Source organism: Rattus norvegicus, chromosome 1 (genome assembly GCF_021556685.1).
Source record: "Rattus norvegicus strain SHRSP/BbbUtx chromosome 1, alternate assembly SHRSP_T2T, whole genome shotgun sequence".
Lineage (NCBI taxonomy): Eukaryota > Metazoa > Chordata > Mammalia > Rodentia > Muridae > Rattus > Rattus norvegicus.
In genome coordinates this window covers 200,239,282-200,245,714 of record NC_141534.1, presented here as the reverse complement: position 1 = coordinate 200,245,714, position 6,433 = coordinate 200,239,282, and the positions used below count along the sequence as shown (strand labels likewise).

Here is a 6,433-nt window from a genome sequence, read left to right as displayed (position 1 = left end):
GGACAGTGGCTGATTTTGGGTGTCTTCCTTCAGGTATCTTCATCTTATTTTTTGAGACAGGGTCTCTCACTGGACCTGGGACTTGCTGTTTTAACTAAACTAGTTGCCCAGACAGCCCAGGGGATTGGCCTGTTTCAGACATGCAGATGCTGGAGACCCAAACTCTCATCCTCACGCTTGCGTGACAACCACTTTACCTACTGAGCCCCTCCCAGCTCCAAGTCTATTATTTTATACAGGGTCTCCAAGTTGCTATGTAGTTGAGGGTGCTCTTGGGCTTCCCAGCCTCCTGCCTCCACTTCCCAAGTGCTGGGGTTACAGGAGTGCACGTGTGCTACTGTGACTGGCTTTTGTGGTGTAGGAATTGAACCCTGTGCTTTGCACATGCAAGCCAAGTGTTCTCCCAGCTGAACTGTAACCCCGGCCCCTTCATCTTTTGTGAATCTAGGTTTTTCAGGTGCTGATTATTTTGCCTTTGGAACCATCCGCGGTCTGGGATGAGCATCCTGCCTTCTAAAGCCATACTTTGGGGCTTTCATGGCCCCCAAGGCATGCTATAAAGGCTGTTTCAGTTTCCCCATCCATTGAATGGGCATTGAAGTAGTGTCTGCTCCCCCTACCTCTTGCTGCTCTCAGAAAACCCATCATAACAAAGTGCACTGTGCACAGTACAGCAGAAATGTTGATACAAGGAGGCTGCTGCAGGGGGCACCCTCACCCCCAACTCATGCTTAAGCAAGGCAACCTTAGAGTTCTAATCTGAGATCAATGCAAGACATTGGAGCCCAGGTCAAGCGGGAAAGAAATCCTTGGGATTTCTTGGAGCTTTTAAGGCTTGGTAACCTTGTCTCTGGTCATTTGCAGTCCAATGGCTATTTAGTTTGGTTGATTGCAAGTTGTCCCAAGACACTGGATGGGCATTGAGAAGCACTCTATCAAAAAGCTGGGTAGGTGGTACACACCTTTAATCCCAGCACTAGGGAGGCAGAGGTAGAAGGATCTCTGTGATTTCAAGGCCAGCCTGGTCTACAATTCGAGGACAACCAGGGCTGTTTCACAAAGAAACCCTGTCTTGAAAAACCAAACTTCATGTGGGTCCAGAACAACTGAAGCAGGAGCTAGCTCCCAAAACTGTTACCTATACATGGGACATGGTCTTCTAGCCGGGCTTACTCGTCTGGCCTCAGTGGGAAAGGATGCACCTAGCCTCGAAGAGACTTGATGTGCCAGGGCGAGGGGATACTCAGGGTCCTCCACCTGCTCAGAGGAGAGGGAAGAGGGGATGGCTGAAGGATTGTGGGAGGGGGTGACTGGGAGGGACAGTGAGCGGGATGTAAAGTGAGTAAGTAAAAAACAAGCAAACAAACAAACAAACAACAAAAAGTACTCAATCATATTAACTCAGGGTTCAGAGGTAGCAAGACCTGCTTGCTCTCACATTCCTAATGTTGCTCATGACAACAGTGATTGTCTAAGGTGCACTTACTATTGGCCCTGGGCTGGACTAAATCTTTCTCCTTCATTCAGAGTTTAACGGCCATGTCAGCATGGTGGGGTGAGGTCTGCCATCTTTATCTGCATTTGACAAGTGAGAGCTCTGTGGTTCAGACACTAAGCGACTTGCCAAGATCTCCTTTGTCCTCTGTGCTGCCTCCTCCGGATGCTGGTCACCTGAGAGCATGGTGGTTGGGGACAGGGATAACCCCCTTCTGTACATGATATATCCGGGAGCTTTCTAGAGCCCTGCACATTCTTTTTTTAATTTTTTTAATTTTTTAATTTTTAAAATTTTTTTTTTATTCTTTTTTTCGGAGCTGGGGACCGAACCCAGGGCCTTGCGCTTGCTAGGCAAGTGCTCTACCACTGAGCTAAATCCCCAACCCCCAATTTTTTTTTAATGACGAAAACAAAAATACATCTAAAAGTGAAGCTTCTGGAAAAAACATTTGTTCTTCCCTGTCTTGTTTCACTCCTCAAACTTGACCTTGGCCTCCCGCCTGGCCTTGTGTTTCAATGCTGGGTCTCTGAACACATCCTTGTTGACAGCAGTTTTGTCCAGGGGATATCCACAGAGTACCTTGTGGGCATGAGGTGGTTGTAGTCATAAACTTTCACAAAGGACTTGATCTTGGATCGCTTGGCGATCTTCTTCTTGCCCATGGTGGCTGTCACTTTTCTGGGATAGCAGTCAATTCCAGCCACCAGGGCATGGCTGTAAGGGTGGGGGGGTCGGAGGTGCTATCATCAATGTTTTTCACAATGATGGCTTTGCGTCTGGAGTAGCGTCCAGCCAGGACCAGCACCACTTTCCCGGGTTTCATAAACTTCCCCATTTCGACAGCAAGCAGCCAGCACCCAGCAAAAAGGAAAGAAGAGCCCTGCACGTTCTTGGCTATAGACAGAGGCTCTCTTTTCCATCACACTGTGTTCACTGGACCACAGAAGAGGTGGCCATCATTACTAGGGAATGAATGAAGCTCTCAGCAATGGGGAGAGTTAGTACCCTGCCTGGACACCATGGTGAAGTAGAAACTTAGGGGTTCTTTGGAAAGCCAGTTATATTGGATGGTGTTTTGCTGGGGCAAACACACAAAGGAACATTTCACTGAAGCAGACACAGGTGAAAGGATGTTTTACCAAAGCAAGCACGTGAAAGGACACGAGATGAAGGAATCTTCACCATCGACACACATGTATTAGTCCTCCTTACATTTCGTAGTTGAGCTGCATTTGTTGAGACTCCACAGAGAGAAATGCACCACAAACTTTCTGGTGGTGTGCTGCAGTTTCTTGCTGCTTCTGTGGACTTGGGTGGATTGGCAGGGTGATGTCAGCCAAGACAGATGCATGTACTAAGGTAAGACATGTGGTGAGGCAAGACCTGTGGAGGATATGTGATGTTTGGAGGGAGTATAAGTAGGAGTTAACAGGCTGGGAGAGAGCTTGGCTTCTTTATAGAGTTAGCTGTGCAACCCTTGTTGGTCTCCCATCTTCGCTGATCTTTCTTCGCTTTGCTGAGAGAGGCACAGCTGAGAACCTCTTCTGGCGTCCTTCCTGGTTTCTCCTGGCCCCTCCTGGCTCCTCCTGGCCTTTCCTGCTGACTCGTGCTCATTTGGCTGAGGCCTGGCTGTTTCTGTTAGGTTGTGCCACCACTGCTGCTATTCAGACACTACCAAACTGGACTGCTGGTATATCTGTGAAGTGTTTGTGAGTGGATCGAGCTGTCACTGCTGACCTGTGAGCTGAATTGCTGATTCCCTGACAAGGCAGATGGAATCTGCTCCAAAGAACCCTTTCTAAACAGGCCCACTTCCCCTGTATCCTTTCTCTTCTACTACCTCTGGTGGGTGGTGGGCTAGAAGGGAGGTTAAAGTCTATAAGAACCATCATTAAAAGTAAGCTTTGAAAAAAATTAAAGTTATGTTATGGTGCCTGCACATACAGTCTGTGTCCCCCCCAGCCATGGTCAGTCCCATGGTCACTGCTTTGAGCTTGATTCTGTGGCTTCAGCCTCCCCAGGCTGCTGTGGTCTGAAAACAGAGGCTGGAGAGAGCAGCTGTGGTGTGCAGCTTGCTTCTCCATGGGAGTCGGTCAGCACCAGGAGAGCATTTGCAAGAACATGCTGGAGGAACACAGATGTTTTGAAAGTAAACATTGGATGCAGAGAGCATGTTTGGCGAAGTCATGGGAAAATGGGCAGGTCACAGAACCATGGGCACAGAAGCGGCACAGAGACAGGGCAAAGGTTTCATACGATTCTTTAGACCTGGCCTTGCTCCTCAGCTACCGTGAAAGTTCTCCTGGCATATGGTCACTCAGGTGACATGATCTATGATAGGGAAATTGAAGTGACCATGGCAGAGGATGGATTTCATACAACAACCTCATTCCAAGCTTCTACAGCCCCAAGTGGAGCTGGAGAGAAGTTTTCTTAGAGTCTGTTCTCAAGCCTGAGGTCAGAATTCAGTTTGTGTGTTGGGCCAACCATGTCCCATCCCTGAACGTCAGTTTCCTGATCCCAACAATGGGGTGCTAAGTTCTATCTTCACACTGTGTAACTGGCCCAGAAGCAAAAAGTGTACACAGTGGTGGCTCTGGGGGCCTGTGAATAAAAGCAGCCACTATCAGCATTTATCTCTGTCAGTGGTTCTCAGCCTTCCTAATGCTGTGGTCCTTTAACACATTTCCTCCTATTGTGGTGACCTCCAACCATAACATTATTATTTTTTGTTAATTAGCCTTTTTATTTATTTATTTATTTATTTAGTTTTTAAATTGAAGGTCCCTTACTGGTCCTGCTTCCAGGGGAGGGCAACCAACTGGTGCAGGGATGGTCATTCCTACAGTTCATTTCCACAGAGAACTATACAGACAAGCACAGAGTCACTATTGTGGTTAGAAGTTGGCAGCATGAGATGAGGAAGGATGAGGAGTAGGGGTGTCATTTAAAAATACAGGCTCGCCCCAAACTGGGTGCCTAGGACGGGACTTGGTCTGCTCCAACTCAAGAGGTATCAGAAGATCAAAAGCAGTTTGGGAAGGCCAGAGCCATCAGGGATGGAGGCACCTGAGGTGAAGGGATAGTCGTCCCCCTGTTGGGATCCCCCCAGCCCTTCCAGTCTGGCAGGAAAGGGGCAGCCTGCAACACCCAAGAATTGGTCTGGGGCTGCTAGATGCTCCAGGCAGGGGACTGGAGGTGGCTCACAAAGTCTTGCCCTCTGGGGAAATGATGGCACTGCTGCCTAGTTTCTCTGCCAGGGTGCAGAGGTCCTTGACCTCCTTGTAGCAGTTGGCTTGTAATTCATGCTTGATTCCTGTCAGCTTCCTCTGGATGGCATCCTTGGAGCTGGTATAGATCATTTTGTTCTGAAGGGGTGCACTCACTCTCGGGGGCCCAGAAGATGAACGCCAGGTCCTCCTTCTTGCTCTCCTTGGTCTCATAGGTTGCATCATAGAGAGCATAGTGGCAGTCCTTGTCTGGCAGCATCTTGACAAAAGTGGTGTAGGGGTCGTCCACAGTCTCTTGCACATCTCCTACCAGGATCTCCTCGCCCTCCTCCAGGATGATGTTCTTCTTGTCTTCACTCAGCCAAAGGAGCACTGCCTTCTTGTGTTTCTTTACTTCTTCTGTCACTGAAGACTTGTGAACTTTCATGTCATTGAACACCTTGATGACTCCATCGGAGACAGCCACACCAGAGGCCATGTTTCCGTAAACAAAAGGGAGAGAGAAAAAGCTACAGAAGAACGGAACCACGGCAGCTGCTGCTGGGATCCGACTGAACCCCATGCCATTATTATTCTTGCTACTTCTTAACTGTAATCTTACTACTGCTGTGAATTGTAATTTAAATGTTTTAGAGAGAGAGGTTTGACAAAGAGGTTGCTATTCACAACCTGACCACTGATCTCAGTTATGAGATTGTTGCCACCCAGCAGTGATGTGTGTGGTGGGACCCTAGAACCTGTGATTCCACTCAGAAGCTACTGCCAAAGCTTGTTTTGACGACCACTGGCATGCATGAGGCGGTCTGTAGTCAGGGCATCTGATAGCTGGGAGGTATAGGGGCCTGACCTACTTACTCCATGCACTTACCTGGCCAGAACCAAAGTGACAGGTGAGGTGGAGAGCTTGCTTGAAGGAACTGGCCTGCCTCTATTAGTATGCCTCACACCTTTGTAAAAGACAAAACAAAACACCCCCCCCAAACAAAACAAAACAAAACAAAACAAAACAAAACAAAACAAAACATGGTAGTGTCTGTGTGGATCTGTTATGTTCCACAATGTAGTTGGTAGAGCTAAACTATTGGATAATGTAAGTCTTCCCACTTTCTTATTTTGTTCAAGATGTTCTTGGTTATTTCAAAACACACAGAAGTGGAGGGTGGAGAAAAGCCATTCATTCACCTCATGCCTAGGACATGAAAACAGGAAGAAGGGGGATGGAGAGGGAGAGGGGAAGGGGGAGGGGAGGCAGGGGGAGTAGAGCCTCACAAATCCTTGAAGGCATAACCTCAGTGATTAAAACCTTTCTCCAGGTTCACCTCTTAGAGTACCTTCTGACCTGGAGGCCCAGCTGGGATACAGGCCCCTTGGTGGGCTCGTACCAGATCCAAACTCTAGTAGTTATGATGGTTCATTTTTAATATATCACTGGATGTGACGCCCTAATAGTTTGCTGAGGACTTTCACACCTAGTCACGAGGGATTTGGGTTTGCCATTTTCTTGTCATCTAATTCTGAAAAGGGGATGGTGCTGGCATCGTACTGCGGGGCGGGAACTTTAGAGGGTAGCGCTGGCATCGTAATGTGGGGCGGGAACTTCCTTTGGGCTCCCGTTTCCTGGAAGTGACTGCAGAACGGAGATGTTTATTTCTTAAATGTTTTGTAGAATTCAATGAAACCATCTGTGCTTGGTTCTTTTATGGAA

At 48.0% G+C, this 6,433-nt stretch overlaps 2 pseudogenes; both read right to left on the bottom strand.

Annotated features, from left to right (window-relative positions):
- Positions 1–1,966: 1,966 nt before the first annotated feature.
- Positions 1,967–2,346, bottom strand: LOC108348522 (60S ribosomal protein L27 pseudogene; annotated as a pseudogene).
- Positions 2,347–4,701: 2,355 nt separating this feature from the next.
- Positions 4,702–5,207, bottom strand: Cfl1-ps5 (cofilin 1, pseudogene 5; annotated as a pseudogene).
- Positions 5,208–6,433: the final 1,226 nt, after the last annotated feature.